Source organism: Canis lupus, chromosome 1, assembly GCF_011100685.1.
Source record: "Canis lupus familiaris isolate Mischka breed German Shepherd chromosome 1, alternate assembly UU_Cfam_GSD_1.0, whole genome shotgun sequence".
NCBI lineage: Eukaryota > Metazoa > Chordata > Mammalia > Carnivora > Canidae > Canis > Canis lupus.
Genome location: NC_049222.1, coordinates 30,009,085 through 30,026,402, shown reverse-complemented (window position 1 = coordinate 30,026,402; position 17,318 = coordinate 30,009,085). Strand labels below are relative to the sequence as shown.

At 39.9% G+C, this 17,318-nt stretch overlaps 1 long non-coding RNA gene across 1 annotated transcript in view; it reads right to left on the bottom strand.

Moving 5' to 3' along the window:
* Positions 1-346: 346 nt before the first annotated feature.
* LOC111090647 overlaps positions 347-17,318 on the bottom strand; it is a 39,464-nt gene continuing 22,492 nt past the window's right edge. The window contains exons 2-4 of the long non-coding RNA XR_005353056.1: positions 14,021-14,278; positions 11,059-11,148; positions 347-1,516 (exon numbers count right to left, since the gene is read on the bottom strand). This is a non-coding gene — a long non-coding RNA (uncharacterized LOC111090647). The remainder of the gene's footprint in view (positions 1,517-11,058; positions 11,149-14,020; positions 14,279-17,318) is intronic.

The window sequence follows — 17,318 nt, the reverse complement described above, 5'->3', positions numbered from 1 at the left end:
CCCTAGAAAGGAGACCGCCAGCCAGCCCTCCAGGGTTGTGAAGGCTCCACATAGATGACTGCATGCTGCATATAAGGTACTCTCCACACCGTGGGGTCCTCTACCCCAAACCCTGGTTCACTTGCTCGAATAACTCCAGCCACATTTTGGTGTCTCTTCTATGCTTAGCTTGCTGGAAGGAAAGAAGGTTCTGTCCTTGCCCTAGATGACTGGACTCTGTCAGGGACTGAGAAATCTTAAATAATTTGAAGAATTCAACGTGGAGAAAAAATAAGCAACAAAGGCAATAAAATAAGAACCTGTTCCCCTTTATTAAGATTAAATATGTATTCAAATAAGTGTCTTACTATTCAATAAGTGTTGTACCATTAATAAGGAAGTAATACAAATAAATATATATATACACACACATAAATAGTCGCCCAGGACTTTTATAATTTTTGTAGCTTTCATCCTTTTAATTTTTCAATTCACATATTTTATACAAATTATTACCAGATCAGACATACCCAAAAGTGCAAATATTTTGGCATTGCTCCTTGGAAAGTTAAAGTAGTGTTTGATGTTCTATTCTATTAACCTGCATAGAGATGTCTCAAAACTGTCAAATGTATCCACCACTATATGTTAACAGATATTTTTCATAGCTAAAACTTTACCAGTGAAAAGACAGCGTGAATGCATTTAACAATGACCTCAACTTAACAAAACTAACTGCTGGTTAAAACCATCTTTTAAAAGATCCTTAAAAATATAATCATCCCCCCAAATACTTAATTTTACAATGTCACACTTTTGTGCTCGAGTCAAGACTGAGTTTTCTCAACCATTCGCCATATATGAAAGTCGAGTCATTGAGCCGTACATCTTAAACTTATGTGGTGTTAAGTGTCTATTACATCTCCATAAAACTTAGAAAAGGAGTTTTCCAAGTTTCCTTTAGAGCAGACAGCCAAAGATCATAAACAACTCTGAATACAAAATCATACCAGTAAAGTCTTAGCAAAAAAATAACATCTAAGCAATACCCATAAAAGAAATTCTGTGCACATTTCTCCTTGCCACTTCCATAGCCACAATTTTAACAGCTTCTTGAATTTTTCTTTGCAATTACCTACAAGAGACCCAGGTAAAGGTGCTGAAGAGAAGACTTATTCTTAGTGAGGGTATAGACGTTACAGCTCAATAAGTAGATTTATAAACATCGTATTTTGATCACATTATAAGCCAGAGATCAGGGTATATAATGAGGCATCTTTAACATAAACAAATAACATACCAACTTTAGAAATGTTTAACTTTGGTATCTGATAGTCCATCAGAAAATATCATAAACAGCATTTTACTGGTACATGAAAGACTCACAGATAGCATCTGTTGTGCTATGAGTGTACTTCTTTGTGAAATACCTAGTTCATGTAGGTGCCTTAGTCATATTCTTGACTTGAAGGAAAACCAGAATACCTAGACACCGGAAGCATGTTACGTCTGAACTGTCTTCACAAATTCTTTGTGTCTATGGAGAGAAGAAAATCAGAGAAGGTGGGGGAGGAGTAAACAACAGTTAAAGATGGTGGTTTTCAAATATAGCAGCTCATTTTTCCTCTCTTTCTCTTCTCCTGATACCAAAACACAAGAGCTCCGTGGGATGCCCTCAGGAGATCCTCAGCCAGGGGATCACCCCCGCTCTAGGCCTTTACAGCTGGAAGGACTCCAAATTTTCTCCACTCCCCTCTGCCCTCATCTTCACACCCCTGCCCCAGGCTCATTCCCAAATGCAGTGTCCATCAAATGTGACCCTAGCCTCTTCTACCTTCAGAGATGGACCAGCCTGTTAAGTTATCAGCTTCAGTTAAGACCAAGTAGCTCCATAAAACAGACACACACACACATCTTTAAATGCAAGATGGCATAGAATCACAAGCATAAAATCCCACTTATCAGTTATCAAAATGAAGATAATACAGCAAACAGCTAATGTCTAAAGTACTTTATAAATGTGAGAGATTGTTGTCTAGAAGAATATAGTGTATCATATCAGTATCGGCATAACTCAGCCACGCTGCTGATCTTACCTAATCGGAGGAAAGTTTCACAGAAAAGATGAAACTATCACTATTTAATGGAAAGGAAATCTATTAGAATATGAGAAGCAAGAAACTGGCCATGAATGTAAAGAATACTGCACTTAGACTATATTCAGCCTCTCAACCCTGCAAAAAAGCCTCAAATGACTTCTGTATCCCTCCAGGTTCCTATACATACGGGCAATATTCTTGCAGCTTTTTAAGAACAGGAAGAAGTTTGCTATTCCATTCCCAATTCAGAATTTTGCGGATGCACAGTCGAAGCTGAGCCTGGCACCTAAGGCGGGCATCACAGGGTGAGCCATGAGGAAGGCCAGTGGTTCACAATTGCAGTCATGTCCCTAGCAGCACACTCAATGGCAGTGTGGTGTCTAGCGTCTGTTACCAATTTAAAGCCAGTTCTGTCCAAGGCACTTGGCCTTTGGCCTCTTGCCTCACAGACAATAGCCAGTGACTTCAAGCCACAGTATTTGCCCATTCTCCTCACTGTGGTTCACGCATGTTAAAAGAAACAACTTCATCAGGGTTGGAATGATTTGATCAGGATGGTCTTCCTGCCCTCGCCCTGCCAGCCCACAGAGCTCCCCACCTCCAGAGACCTAAAGGGCTCCCTTCTGAAGTTGGCGCCACCGATGCCACCTTGTGGGCACCACAACCCCTTTTCTGAAAAGATCAGGTGGTTGGGGAGAGCCACCTGCCAGCCCTGGGCCGTGCGCTCCTCTCCTCGGAGCCCCGCCTCGCCAGGTTATCCCAGCCTCCCGCGCCGGCGCCCCCTGGCACCCCCGGACCCCCGGACCCGTGGCCTCCTTAGGTGGCACGCAGCTGGCCGGCGCCGGCCCGGTGGCGCGAGTTGGACGCTGCAGCCTCGCGGTGCCGTCGGCCCGGGAGCACGAACCCAGCAGGCCGCGCACCAGCAGCGGAGCCGGTGACGAGGCTCGGAGGAGGCAGCGGTTGCCAAAAGAGCAGATGTGCCCGAAGTCTGCATCAGTTCATCTGGTGACCTCCCGAAATCGGTGAAAGATTTATATTGCTAATTACAGACTTTTTTTTTTTTTCTTTCAAATTTAGTCATCCTTCTCTTGGTTAGAAATAAAAAAGGGAGATGCAGTACCAGGTGAAAATCCAATGTTACTTTAGGAAGAGTGTCATCATCGTTTTAGGGGTTTTTGCAAACCAGTTTAGATTCTCTTGAGTTAGACTGGCCACACACACACACACACACACACACACACACAGTGGTATTTACAGAACTACAACAAATATTGGAGCTCTGCACAATAACAAACCAATGCACTATGATTGGAATTTGGTGTTCATTATAACTTAGAAGTTATGAAAATAAATTCCTGTTGCTCAGAAATGTATGTGTTCATCAGATAATTCCTATGGAGAGGAGCAACTGTGTCTGAAATAGGATGCGTAGCCAGATAACACTGCAGTGGTTACTTCTTGGAAGTATTTGATTCTTACAGTAGCATATTGTTTGGAACATGCGGCTATTCTGCGGGTTTGAAGGGAAAAAGGAAAATTAAGAAAAAGTAACAAATCCCAAAGCTTTCTGGAATGGGATGAAAAAGGGGCAGGTGGTTCTTCTTTTTCTCTAAGGATTCGCTGGCTTGCCTGCAGGATTGCTTTCCATGCGTTCAAGTTTTCTGTAGCTGCTTCCTCTGGCCCCATCAAAATGAAAATAACCCCTGTCAATTTGCCTTGTTAAATGAAAAGACAGTTTTCCTGTGTCTTTCAGACGAGTTTAGCCACATACATATGTGCAAAAAAAAAAAAAAAGAAAAAAAAAAAAGACAACCAGTGTGATACAGACCTAGCCAGAGAATTTCCTCTTGTATTAAGGAATTTCCAAGGGATCCTAAATATACCTTCCCTTGTTCACTGCGGGCTACAAGTCCAGAAACAGCAGATGGTATGCTCACATTTGTTGAAGGTCTGTGTTGAATCAGGAATATTTTCAAGTATTATGACAAAGTTTTTCTTGCCATACCATCCTCAGAATGAAATCTGAATCACTTCTCTTGAACAATTTGAAAATTTTTAATCAGAAGCAAAGGAATCAAGTGATAAGGGGTGTTTTTCAATGTTAGCACTTGAGTTACTTTGACTTTATTGACATCACAGTAAAATTCAGTAGACTTTGATCAGAAAGTAAATGTAGTCTTCTTGCAGTAAATGTCAGTTTTAAATCTTGCTGGGTAAAGGAAATAAACACATGCTATTGGCAAGAATCCTTCTGGCCATGCCACAGGCGACAGTGTCTGCCTCCCCCACAGACCCGCATACATAGAACCTAAACCCAAATGTCCACATGGACACAAGTCCAAACTAGTTATTTCCTGATCCAGGAAAATTTGTTGTCAGGGACTTGATTGCATATGAAAGGAATGTTGTTTTGTTCCAGAACCAAAGATTTCCGACAAGATAGAGCATGAGCTTTCTGAAAGGAGGTATCTTTTTTTTTTTTTTTTTCTCACAAACATGCTCAGACATAGCTTTCCTTTCAGCTAATTAAGCTGTTTTAAAGCAAACTGGTCAAACAGTGACATCTTCGTGGGGAGTCTTGGAGTCAATTGCACGATATAGAAGGCAGGGCGCTTAAGGGTGACTTCCACTATTGTTTCCTCTGGCTGAATATTTTCTACTTGGTCAATGCTGCCAGAGTGACCCCATACAATTGGGAGAATTCAAAGCCACTGGCCTCAAGAGATGCCATTAAGAAGACAACCACAGAATAAGATTTCATGGTCAAAAGCCAAACTTAGTCTCTCCTACCAAGTCCTGATGCTTACAATATTTTATATGTATGTTTTCTTCCTGTCATTAGCATACTGTTAAAATAGTTAAATGAAATGAGAACACAGCCATCAGGAATGGCTCTAAATAATTATTTGTGTGTTCATGTAAAACTCACAGGTTTTTTTCAACAGAGAAGTAGCTGGAAAAAAAGTCAACTTTTAGATTAGTGTTGACTCCACATTTTAAGAGAATATGTGGAATGTGTAGATCAAAATTTCCCTTAGCCAAATACGTAGTGAGGATGATGGACTATCTCCTTTGTCAAATATTTGTTAAATAATGAATGACACTCATTGTCAAAATTGACGAACATCAATTTGATGTTTTGACATCTGTCAAGATGGTACACACTTTCCCATGCTGAAGGAAAAAATTAAATTTTCTGTAAATAATTGCAAGATTATTGAAAATGCTTGTCCTTTGTATTTCTTACATGAAAGATTAGCACACTGATTCAGTCAGTAGGCTAGCATTGGGTCTTCTGATACGCTGACCATGTTAGAGGAGAGTTTTTTTTTTTCCATTAATAGCAACTGATTCACTATGTCTTGCCAAGAAGCATGATGTCTTTACAAAACAGTATGATTTGGGGCCTAATTACCCTGAACACTGTGTTAAGGTAAGTGTCTTCCTCTAGAGGCCAGATAGCACCTATTTAGATAGGAGACCAGAGACCAAAGGAATTAAAGAAAATAGTTAAAGACAGAAGGAGGAACGATGATGTGGTTGTTCATAAGAGATATTGCACTCAAGTCAATATTTATTCAAAGAAGATCCTGTGTGTTCCTTTGACTTCTTCTGCGGGTTTGAGGGGGGAAAAGAAAATGAAGAAGAAGTAACAAATCCAAAAGCTTTCTGGAATGGGATGAAAAAGGGGCAGGTGGTTCTTCTTTTTCTCTAAGGATTCGCTGGCTTGCCTGCAGGACTGCTTTCTATGCATTCAGGTTTTCTGTGGAAACTTGAACGTATAAAATAAGCTATGCTAAAATAAGCATTTCATAAAAATAGAACCTCTTGGTAATAAGGAAAGAGAGAGGTGATCAATCACACTCTTAGGTGTCTATTACTGCAGAGTGTTATTACTGAGAACAATAGTAGTAGCAGCATTGTAGCTTTACAATTAAGAGGGAAGCTTCAGGAGCCGAATTGTCTAGATTTATGTTCCTGTTTCTCACTTCTCGTTGTGTAGCCTTGGGCAGGATATGTAACCTCTCTGTTCTTCAGTTTTCAAACCTGAAAGAAGAGGCTGATAATACACCTACCCTACAGGAATTGTTGAGAGCTTTAAATGAGTTAAGTGGCTGGTCTGTAAGAACCAGTCTGTAAACGTTGCTTAGTGTGATTGCGATGCGCCAGCATTAGGCTGAGTGCTTCACATATGCTATTCCTTGTAACTCCTTAATCTTAATCCAAAACTATAGACAGACTAGATGATTTCATGGTAAGACTGAGAAAATTCTAGAATCTACTAAATTATTCTATTGTCACAGATCTCAGATTTTAACCCAATTTGCTTGACTCCAAAGTCTATATTATTCCATGTCTTACTGCTTCTCAAGTAAACATCAACCATGGTGGATTGTGAAAATATAAAAGAGGGGGAAATAAACACTCAAAATTCTATCTTCATTAAGTTGCACCCTTGGACATTTTGATAACTTGTCTCTTATATAAAGTATGTATGATACAGCGTGGATCGTTTGCGTGCAACACAAACATCTTTTATGTGTAAAGGAGCACGTTGGCCCTACTTAGACAGCCCTGCAGGGAGAAGATGGAATCCAATGATGAGGCTGCCAAGAAACCATCTCAAAGTACAGGAAAATGAAGAATTCGAGGGACTTTCAAATAACTACTGACGCTTCCCAGCAGTTTGAGACAAAATCTGGTTCACTCGGGCATGACACTGGTCTCCACCATGCCCTGGCTCCATCTTTCACCCGCGGTCCTGGGCTCACCCTGTAGAACCCGTGGCACCAGGCAAGGGAGGGTCGAGCCAGCCAGGCCCTGGCCCTCCCTGGACGCAGCGCCCGCACAGCATCCTGGCCACGGGCTGCTCAGGGGAGTTGGACCAGGGAAGGAAGACAGTGCTTAGAACCAGGCAGCCCCGGGGACAGACTCCAGCTGTGCCATTGTGCAGCTATCCTGCGGCTCTCTTGCCTGAGTCAATGTTCTCTTCAAAAATTTGGAATAATTTCTATTTTCAGAGCCGGTAGTGAAGATTTTTTTAAAGTGCGTAAAATGCCCAACACAGTGCTGGTTACACAGAAAATGCTCTGCAGGTAGCAATCAATCATAATGATGTGTAATAACCACTTAAAACATGCTTTGAGAGCCCGCTACACTAGTCTGAGTGCTGCACTTGCACTTAAAAAAAAAAAAGATTTATTTATTCATTTGTGAGAGACAGAGCAACAGACATAGTGAGAGAGAGAGCACAGCGGGGTAGGGGGGGGGGACAGGGAGAAGCAGACTCCCCGCTGGGCAGAGAGCCCGACAGTGCAGGGCCCCATCTAAGTCTAAGCCCAAAGTGAGGATGAAAGACGGAGAAACTCAGTGGGGATGTGAGGGGCCAACAGGAGCCAGAATAGCCCTGTCAGCCAGGGTGGACCCCTGGGCCCGGAGTCACTTGAAAGAGAACAATGTCTGTGTACCCCAGGGTTTGGTTACAGACGCAGCAGCCAAGGGCCAATGGTTGTCACAGAGGAGAGCGAGGGGATACGTGTAAGGACGCCACTGAGGCAGCCAAGGCCTCGCAGGTGAGAGAGATGGCACAGATAGGACAGCGTCGGTGAAGACATTACTTCTGGGGCAGAGTTGAGGGAGCCACGGTGGGTGGCCCAGAGCCTACCCACTTCAGGACACTGTTCTTCCCGTAGGGCTCAGGAAACCAGCGAGGCTAAAGCAACGCCATGGAGAGCCGGAATGGTGCCAGTCTCCAAACACCACGTCTCTTGGCCAGAGACGTGGTGCCAAAGCAGGAGGAAGCAGGGAAGAAAGACCCTCCTTTCTCTCCCCTTCCAGACGCTCCTCTCCTGCCGGTGCCTCCCATTAACCACAGCACAGAAGGCGACCAGCAAGGAAGCCTGGGAGGTAGTCTGCAGGGGTCAGCCTTCTGGGACAGGCTGGAGAGCAGGTGAAGGCCACGAGTGAGGCCAGGCACAGAACGCCCGGGCATACTCCATTCCAAAGTGAGACCGCGTAGACGCTTCTCCCCTAAACACACAGGTGGCGCGTTGGAAAGGAGCACCAGCAGGTTCTGAGATATTGAATGTCTACCTAACAAGACCAAGCCACCAAGAGGAAGCGTTTAAGTTATTGAAACATTCTGAGGTTTGCTAAAATACAGTTTCGTTGTCTCTCTCCTGCATCAGGTCACTGTAATGAAAATTCGATCAATTCTTTTTTAAAATAAAGAAGCTACGTTTTCACTGCACGATGTCCTGCAGTGTGAGGAAATCTGTGAACCTCCACTTCGTACCCTCTCTACTTCCAAAAGTCACTGAGCTGACTTACAGATGAAACGTACCAGAAATGTCCTGATAGAGACAGAAAGAAGAGAATATTTCAGACTCCTGCTTAATAATTGCATGACAAGTTATTTGACATCTAAGATGGTGGTATATATAGTACATTGCGTTACATCTTTGGTTATTTAAAAAAAAAACAACAACACAGACTTATCTAAAGATATGAAACATTTTCTAAGACTCAATATAAACGATAATTTCTCACAAGGGACCTTCTATAAAGTACATTCAGTGATATGTGGAAAAGATCTCCAATCAGATTTTTGGAGGTAATGAAACAATGTTCAAGCAAAGCATAAATTCTGGATGACTTCACATTTCCTGCCCTCTACTTCCGTCTCCTCCAAAATGTTTTATATCACATCTACATACCAGTTTTCCAATTTCTTCTGGACAAAATTAATTTTTTAATTCATTTTTTAAACTGTACAATTTGGTGGGTTTAGTGAATATGTGTAGAATTATCATTATCTAATTTTATTTTTTTATTTCTTTTATTTTTTTAAGACTTCATATATTTATTCATGAAAGAGAGAGAGAGAGGCAGAGACATAGGCAGAGCAGGCTCCTCAGAGGGAGTCAATGAGGGACTCAATCTTGGGACTCCAGGATCACGCCCTGAGCCGAAGGCAAATGCTCAACCACTGAGCCACCCAGGCGTCCCTAATTTTATTTTTTTAAAGTAATCTCTATACCCATCATGGGGCTAGCACTTACAACCCTGCGATCAAGAGTCACATGTTCCACCAATTGAGCCAGCCAGGTGCCTACAAAATAATTATTTTTAACAATGACATCCAGGCCTTTCCAAGAGAGCACAAGATCATCTTGTCAGAATGTCCTATTTTGTGCACAGACCCAGCAGCCATCCTCACTGGGTTTCTCCCAGAAGGTTCCAAACATCTAATTCTTTGTCCAACTCTTCCTTTCCTAAACTTAGTTATCCCAATATAAAATTCTTCCACAAGTGTCACACCAAACATTTTCCTACCTGCTGTCATAACTTTTAACTGAAGCCTTCCATCAAAATTATTTTGCATCTATATTTTTACTGTATATATCTACCTTACATTTGTTTTTCATCTCTCATCTCTCCATGCTATTATAAATCAAATATCTATAGCTAGAGGTTGCATCTAATTTTCACTGTATTTTTCTAAGACAGCAAAAGCTAGACATTCAGGAGATGACCCAAAACTATTAAAATGAAGACAAACACGATACTCACAAATTTATCTGGAGAAGAGTGTGTACTTACTCTTTTATATGTATGTGTATATACATATATAAAACAATATGTATATAAAACATACACATATGTATACACACACAAATATATAAAATTTGTTTTGAAGTTCAAACAAAAGTACCTGCCTCTCAGTGAGCAATTTGCTTAAGGCATGATCTGACTCATGTGCTTCTCTCTTTCTTTTTTCTTAAGCTGTTTTCCCACAACTCAGTTAAATAGTAAATATTGTGATGGCAATACCTCCTCTCACAACACACTCACTCAAACCGAGTTTCCCTAAAAAAGTCACCTTAAGCCAGTAGAACTGGGAACCCAACTTAAGTGAGCCTTTAGTGAGAAAGAGGAATTATCTGGAGGCTTTGGACTAATCATTTTTGGTTTGCAGTGAGAACTTTGAAGGGCGACTCCTGGTACCGTTTCCTGGCCGCTCGCTACTTTTCCTGTGTAGTTGCATGTTAAACATGATGACTTGCTGTATAGAAGCCATGTGTTGTCATAATGTAACATCATTAAACAAAGTGTTTAGAGCAGTTTTAGCTGAGCCAGAACATGAACAACAAAACCCGCCAATTACAGTGTCATTTTGTGTAGTTGTTAAGGTTGCAAATGTCTCCAACTTTTTCTGGTAGGCCATATTGAGCATGTCACAGCGAACATCTGAGATAACGATTTGCTAGGCAATGTGCAATTCTCGCTCCTTTTTTCATATCAGAGAAGAAAGAGTTCTTTATAACAATTTGGCTCAAATGTCTACACACATTGCTCCAGCGTCTGTAGCAGCATGTGTTTCTAGGATTGTTCTGGAAGAGAAAATGCAGAAACAGCAGGGAGCAGAAGATAAACAGGCAATCCGTGACTCATTAAAACAAGCATTGGTAGCCAACATTGTGGAGTGTGTGAAGACCCCAGATCCAACTCGCCTATAAACTTTTTTTACCAGCTGGACTTAGCATCTGTCAGAGCTTGGAAGGAGAGGTAGTCTGGTACAAATGATTTCAGTGTGTCGCATTTATTAACCTGCCACCTTACATAACTCTGCTGATTGGGAACTCAGGGAAATGCTTGAGAAATGACACAGCTTATTGTTGGAATGTTACGGCTGCAGTAATAAAGACGCAAGTTGCCATTAAAAAAAAATACAAAGACCACAGAGCAATTGGAAAATGATAATGAAGCAAAGTTAAAAAGCATCACAGTCTTGAGAAATGTACGTGCCAGAAGAATAATTGAAATTCGGTTTGGATTTTGATCATTTTCGATTCTTTACATCAATTAGGCAAGGAAAGTATTTTCCTTTTTAATAGTTGTCACATTAGCTTTGTTAGCAGCTCTGAGGTAAACAAATGCCAAACTGGGAACATTATTGTGTCCTTTTCCAACTACTTACTGTTCTAAATGAATGAGTCGCATCTGTAGTTAGATCCCTGACAATTCCTGGAAAGGCATTTTCTGTTTCTTTAGCATTTTCATGAGAGAACTGAAAGAAAAAGAAAGAGGGCTTTATATAAAAAACCATGTCTGTTTTTGTCTTAAACAGCTTTGCCTTGCCTTACCGTTCATTCAGGTCAAAGAACATCACCCCAGAAATCAAAACCATACCAGGTAGCCAATCCCCTTTCTGTTCCTCTGCTTTGATTTACTTCCTTTTTTGTCTCAAAATTTGCTTAGGATTATTTGGTCAAGAGGGGAAAAATATCACAAAGTAATTTTCTATGTCGTATCCAGACCACATGCCAGTAATTTCAAATTAATGAGGATGTTTACTCTCTGGTACAAAATTTGCACATATTAGCTTATAAAATATGGATAAGCTGGTTTCCTATAACAAAATAGAGCCCTGCCATTTCAAAAATGAAAATTGCAGAGACTTTGGAAAAAACTCAGCTGAAGGAATGCTTCGCGTTTCGCCGTGGTTAGCCTATTATTTGTAGTTTTGAAACTTTATTGGTCCCCAATCTAATCTTTTCTGAGTATAAAAACATTAACATATGGTTTAACACAGCACAGGGCTGGAAAGTCCATATCCCAAATGCACATTGTATGCAGGGTGACATTCACACTAAATATCATCCCTCAGGGTCTGTACTTCATTTTACCTGGGATTGGAGAGCCATGAAATCCCTGGAAAAGTTGTTCATGATTCTGAACCAAATGGTGCACAGTGTACTGAGATACTAACAGTGTATGCTTCTGCCAAAGGTTGTGGCTCAAATGTCTCTCTAAGTAACATTAAAAATCTGCTGCTTCATGCCTATGAATTTCAATATTTATAGCATTCAATAAAACGGTCCACTGTCAGAGAGAGATGTGCCACTGTGCACTCTCTGAGCAGATGGGCGGCAATATGGCACATTTACATGGACCAGCTGTGGAGCACAGAAATGGATGCTGGTCAGAGGCAGGGTACAGGCCCCACATCTGGAATTCTAACCAACTGGCCTCGGTACCCGTTGTAAAGTTTCCTTCCACAGGACGAGCTCTGATTTAGAGCTGCTCACTAGTGTGCCTTAAACTGCATCAAGAGTCCTCATTAACACAAGAGACTAGAGGGAGGTTAGGGCCTGGAACTCCTCTGTTGGGCATCTGTTAGAGTCTGTGGATGGCACTCTGTAGCCAGTTATAGATGCACCCAGGGGAAGATTCTCTCATGCATGATGCAATGTTCTCTACTTAGCTGGTTTTATACAGAAAAGGAGGTCTTGTTATAAACAAAGCCACTTTCTCTGTGCTTCCTTTTCTAAATAGGTCAGAAAAGACTCTCAGAGATGGGAAATTCCTAGGATATCTAAAAATTTGGTAGAAATGTCTAATTCTTTTCAAGCCTCAAATGGAATATTGTCTTATTTTGGATAGGTCAGACTTAGTTCAAATGCATGTTTAGAAATTTCTAAAATATAGAAAGCTCTTAGATTTGTTCTCTCAGCCTTGTTCTCTTTATTGTAATATCATTACTCTGGTCATTAATACAATATAATTTTGTGCTGTTCGATTCATTCAACTGAAAGGTAAGCTGTTTTACACACATTGATAGGAAGGTAAACTATTTTATACACATTTTAAATATGAACAGAAAATGGTTTTTATATAAAAATGCTCTTAAGGGGGAGTACCTGGATGGCTCAATCAGTTGAGCCATCAGCTGCCTGATTCAGACTCTTGATTTCCACTCAGGTCTTGACCTCAGGGTTGTGAGATTGAGCCTGCATTGGGCTCTGAGCTCAGCATAGTCTGCTTGAATTTTTCTCTCTACCCCCTCCCTCTGTTTACACTTTCTCTCTGCCTCCGCTCCTAGAACCAATAAATAAATCTTTAAAAAATATTCTTAAGGAGTAACATTCTAGTTTCACTTTTGCTAAATATATTCTCTTTAGAGAAAATTCCACTCTCATTCTTTTATTTTGTAAAACACTTTTTCCCACATTTCCCAATTATTCACTTGAAAATTTATTTGGTGTTCAATGGCTCCATCTTTTCACAAATGATTTATTTATAGCTTCATACTACTGATGAGTCATTTTCTAGAATAATCTCTTGACATCTATTTCCCCCTCCTCTCACCCCCCAAGGGAAACACAGATATTTTAAGCAAGTAAGTCAGTACACCAACTGGACTCTGCTAATTGAATCATGTAATTTATAAGTATTTTAGAGTCTTATCATTGAATAACAATCTACTATAAAATCTAAAAATAAAATTGTATTTATATTATTTGGCCTCAATCTTTAAAAATAAAAGTTTGATTAGAACTGTCAAAGAAAATCCAAGGGATGACTGATTTCCACCTAATGAAAAGCTAGCAGGTTAAATATAATCTTATTGACAGATGAGTGATTGAATGGTATGATGTATTAGTAATTAATGCAGACTAAATACGCAGCCAAGACATAATAGCCAAAGCAATAATTGTTTACATAAGATAGTATCCACTACAAATACACCCATGTGGCACATACCCTAGAGACTCAACCATCTATAAAGAAAGAGGGTAGAGTGGTGAGAAGGAAATGAACCACAGGGGATATTTGGAATTATACTGATAAGAGGTATGGAATTATTAAAATGCAAAAAGTATTTAGGTAATGAAGAACGAACCCAAATTGGCAATCCAGTAAAATATGCATGATCATAGCAGTTTCAAATTCACTAAGGGAGAATTTAAATTTTTCTTATTTTTCAACCATGATTAAATTTTTCATTGACAGTTCAATATTCCAAAGATATCATATATTTACTTCAACAGAAAATGCCAAGAATTAGGTCATCTCAGACCCTCTTTACAATTATATGGATCATGAGTACATTGTGAATGAAATGTGTGATATCTCTGAATGGAAATATGGTATCTCACCAAAGGGAATATTGCATGTGAAACAAAGTGCAGCTAACATGATTTGAACATTCCCAAATGGCTGTCTCCATCCACAGTTGCCGCCACCTCTCCATTCTGACTGATACAAACTTTACCAACACAAATAGCCCCATCTCTGGGTGTCTATCAGGCAGGCAGAGTTCCAGCATGGCGTTGTCTGCCTCAACGTGTGCTCGTCACGGATTGCTGAATGCACAACTTTTCCCATCTTGTAGGAGTACTTCCACTCCACTGCTCCTGACAAGAGACAAATTTATTTATGTATGCTGCTTCTGGTTTTGAAATGCAGAAAGATCACTTTTCCTATGATATTTTGAAAAAAATTACTCTTTGAAAGTAATACCTTAATTACAATAAAATGGCTATAGGATGGCTCAGATCCATAAACTTATAAAAGAGCAAAATTAAAATATCTGGTAGAATGTGCTTTTTCTTAGCTTTAAATGTGTAGGTGTGAGTGTGTATGTGTGTGTATTTTTAAAGGATCTTAATATAATAAAGCTACAAAAAAGAGATGTATCTTGTTTAATAATTTTGTGATTTTAATTTTCTGTCTGGCAGTCAAGGAAAGTGAAGAAAATTACCAGATTAGTGGTGTTTCAAATTCCTGTACTCCTGAACATAAGAATGAGTTCCAAATACTAAAAGGGAGAAAACTAGGATAAACCTGTTGTACTGGATTAGAATTGGAATTAATGTAAAACTCTTGGTTTCCAAATATATAGATAGAGATAAAAATATAGTTATCAAAGTGTGTGTTTGCACATATTCATATTCTCACATTCCCAGCCTGTTTCCTGAAAGGGCCCAGGAGCCACAATAGCCTGATAGCAGTGAGCATACCTAGCACCCTGAGACTGACTTCAAATACTATTCTCCATTGAAAGGAGCCAAGGATCCTTGGAGAGATGGCTGATTCCAGGGCTGGGAAAAGGAAAGTGCCAGATGAGCCTGGAACATCTTATTGTGCCAGAAAGCAGGAAGTGCTCAAAGAACTATGGCAACATGTGAAAAGGACATAGGAGCCAACTTCATGGAACTCCCACTGGCCAAACTGGGGATAAGTGAGCATCAAAATAAACAATGATAGTCATGTATTAAAACCCTTTGAATAAAACAGAAAATTGTGAAAACCTATAGATATGAATAAAAGAATGCATTTGATGTTGGATAAGGTACAAAATACATAGTTTTAAAGGATCTCCCCACAGATTATTTATTCATTACAAAGGAGAGAAAGATAATTGGGAAAACCAGCTGACATTACCCTAATCAAACCATCTAGTGAACCTCGTCAATAATAACAAATGATAATCATCCTCCTTGACAGGAAGAACCACCGTCACCTCTGTAATATGCTTGTCAAGCATGCATTACTTGAATCTAATCATAAGGAAGGATCAAACCCAAACTGAAGGACATTCTGCAATTTAAATGGCCTATAATCTTCAAAAATGTCAAGATCATGAAAGTGGAGGAAATACTGAGGAACTGTTCTGGTCTAAAGGAGACTAAAGAGACATGACAACTACTTGCAAGGTATGATTCTGAACGAGATGAGTTTACAAGAGACCTTTTTTTTATTTTTAAAGATCTATTTATTTATTTTAGAAAGGTGGGGAGGGGCAGAGGGAGAAGGAAAAAGAATCTTAAGCAGACTCCACGCTGAGTACAGACCTTGACAAGGGGTTCAATCTCACCACCCTGAGATCATGACCTGAGCAGAAACCAAGATTTGAGTGCTTAACCGACTGAGCCACCTGGGTGCCCCTACAAGAGACATTTTTGAAGCAATCGATAAAATTTGAATGGGATCTTGAATGCATCCCTGTTAATTATCTGATTTTGATGGTTACTTTGCATTTGTGTTGGAGAATGTCCTTATTTATAGGAAATTTGTACTGACGTATTGAGGGGTGATGGACAATTATTAGGTAGGCAACTTGCTCTAAATGATTTGGGGGGGGAGTTCTTAATTCTGTTTTCCAACAAAGTTTGTAAGTTTGTAGTTTTTCAAAATTAAAAACGTAAGGTTTTAATATCTATGCATGAGCCTTACTCTCAGAGAATCTGGATTGATTTAAGGTGAGACCCAGGCATACACATTTTTAAAAGCTCCCCAAGGTGTCTCTAACATATACCTTGGGTGGAGACTTGTCAGTTTAGACTCTAGGCAAACTCTCATTTTACAAAAGAGTGAACAGAATTCAGATGCCCGGCTGAAGATCCTGAAGGTGGCAGAAGAGGCTCCAGAACTCCTGGTTGGTTCATTCATTTATTTTATTGATATTATATTCAGGGCACTGTGCTGGGTGTTTTGAGGGAAGAAGAACAATAAAACATACATGTTTGTAATAGTAACAGTGCCTTCTCTTGTATAACATTTTATTACTTGTAATTTTTTTTTTTACTTGTAAAATGTTTTAACACTCTTTTGGATGTCAAAACAATTCACTTGAGTATTATTACCTCAGTTTTACAGACAAGGAAACCAAGGTTACAATGAGTGTGTGATATTTTGTGTCAGGTCCAGGATTCTGCTGACACCCAGGTCAGGGTTTTTCTGCCACACTCCAATAGTTTAATAGAGGACAGCAAATGTTAAATGTCAGATGAGTAATAAAGAACCATAAGCATTCTGGGAACAGAGAAGAACTTAAGATCACTCCTGGTACAGTATTAGAGAGAACTTCATCAAGGAAGCAGGATGTGAGCTGCAGATTAATAAGCTGCAGTTTAGTAAGACTATAAGCAGAGAGAGAAGTAAAGTCGTCCTAGACAAATGGGTTATATAAGCAAAAAACACAAAGAAAATAAAATTTTAATGTCTTGTGGGAGATAAAGAGGCTAGTTTGGATAGAACAGGTAGTTCACATCAGTGAAAAATTCCTATCAGAAAGATATCAGGGTAGACTACAAGTATTTTTACCTGCAGCTCTTAAAGGGCAACCAGAACCTGAATAGCATGAGTTAGGAATCAGGGAAGGCTAGGCTATGAATTTGAGCCTTAGTTTTGCTTTTTATTAGTATCTGCTCTACAATGTAGAAGAAGTAGAAACATCTAGTACTTGGTGCTTCCAACAATGAAATGAGAAGGCCAAGGATAATCAATCTCACCAAGACTCTACTGAGTAAGGATCATTAATTTATCTGGCAGGAGGTGGGAAGTAATATGCATTCCTCTCAGAATAACTGCCTGTCCCTGTGCAGGGCTCCTGATTTAGAGGATTTCATTGATGACTTGTGGCAACCCCATGAGATAGAAATTATTGCTGCT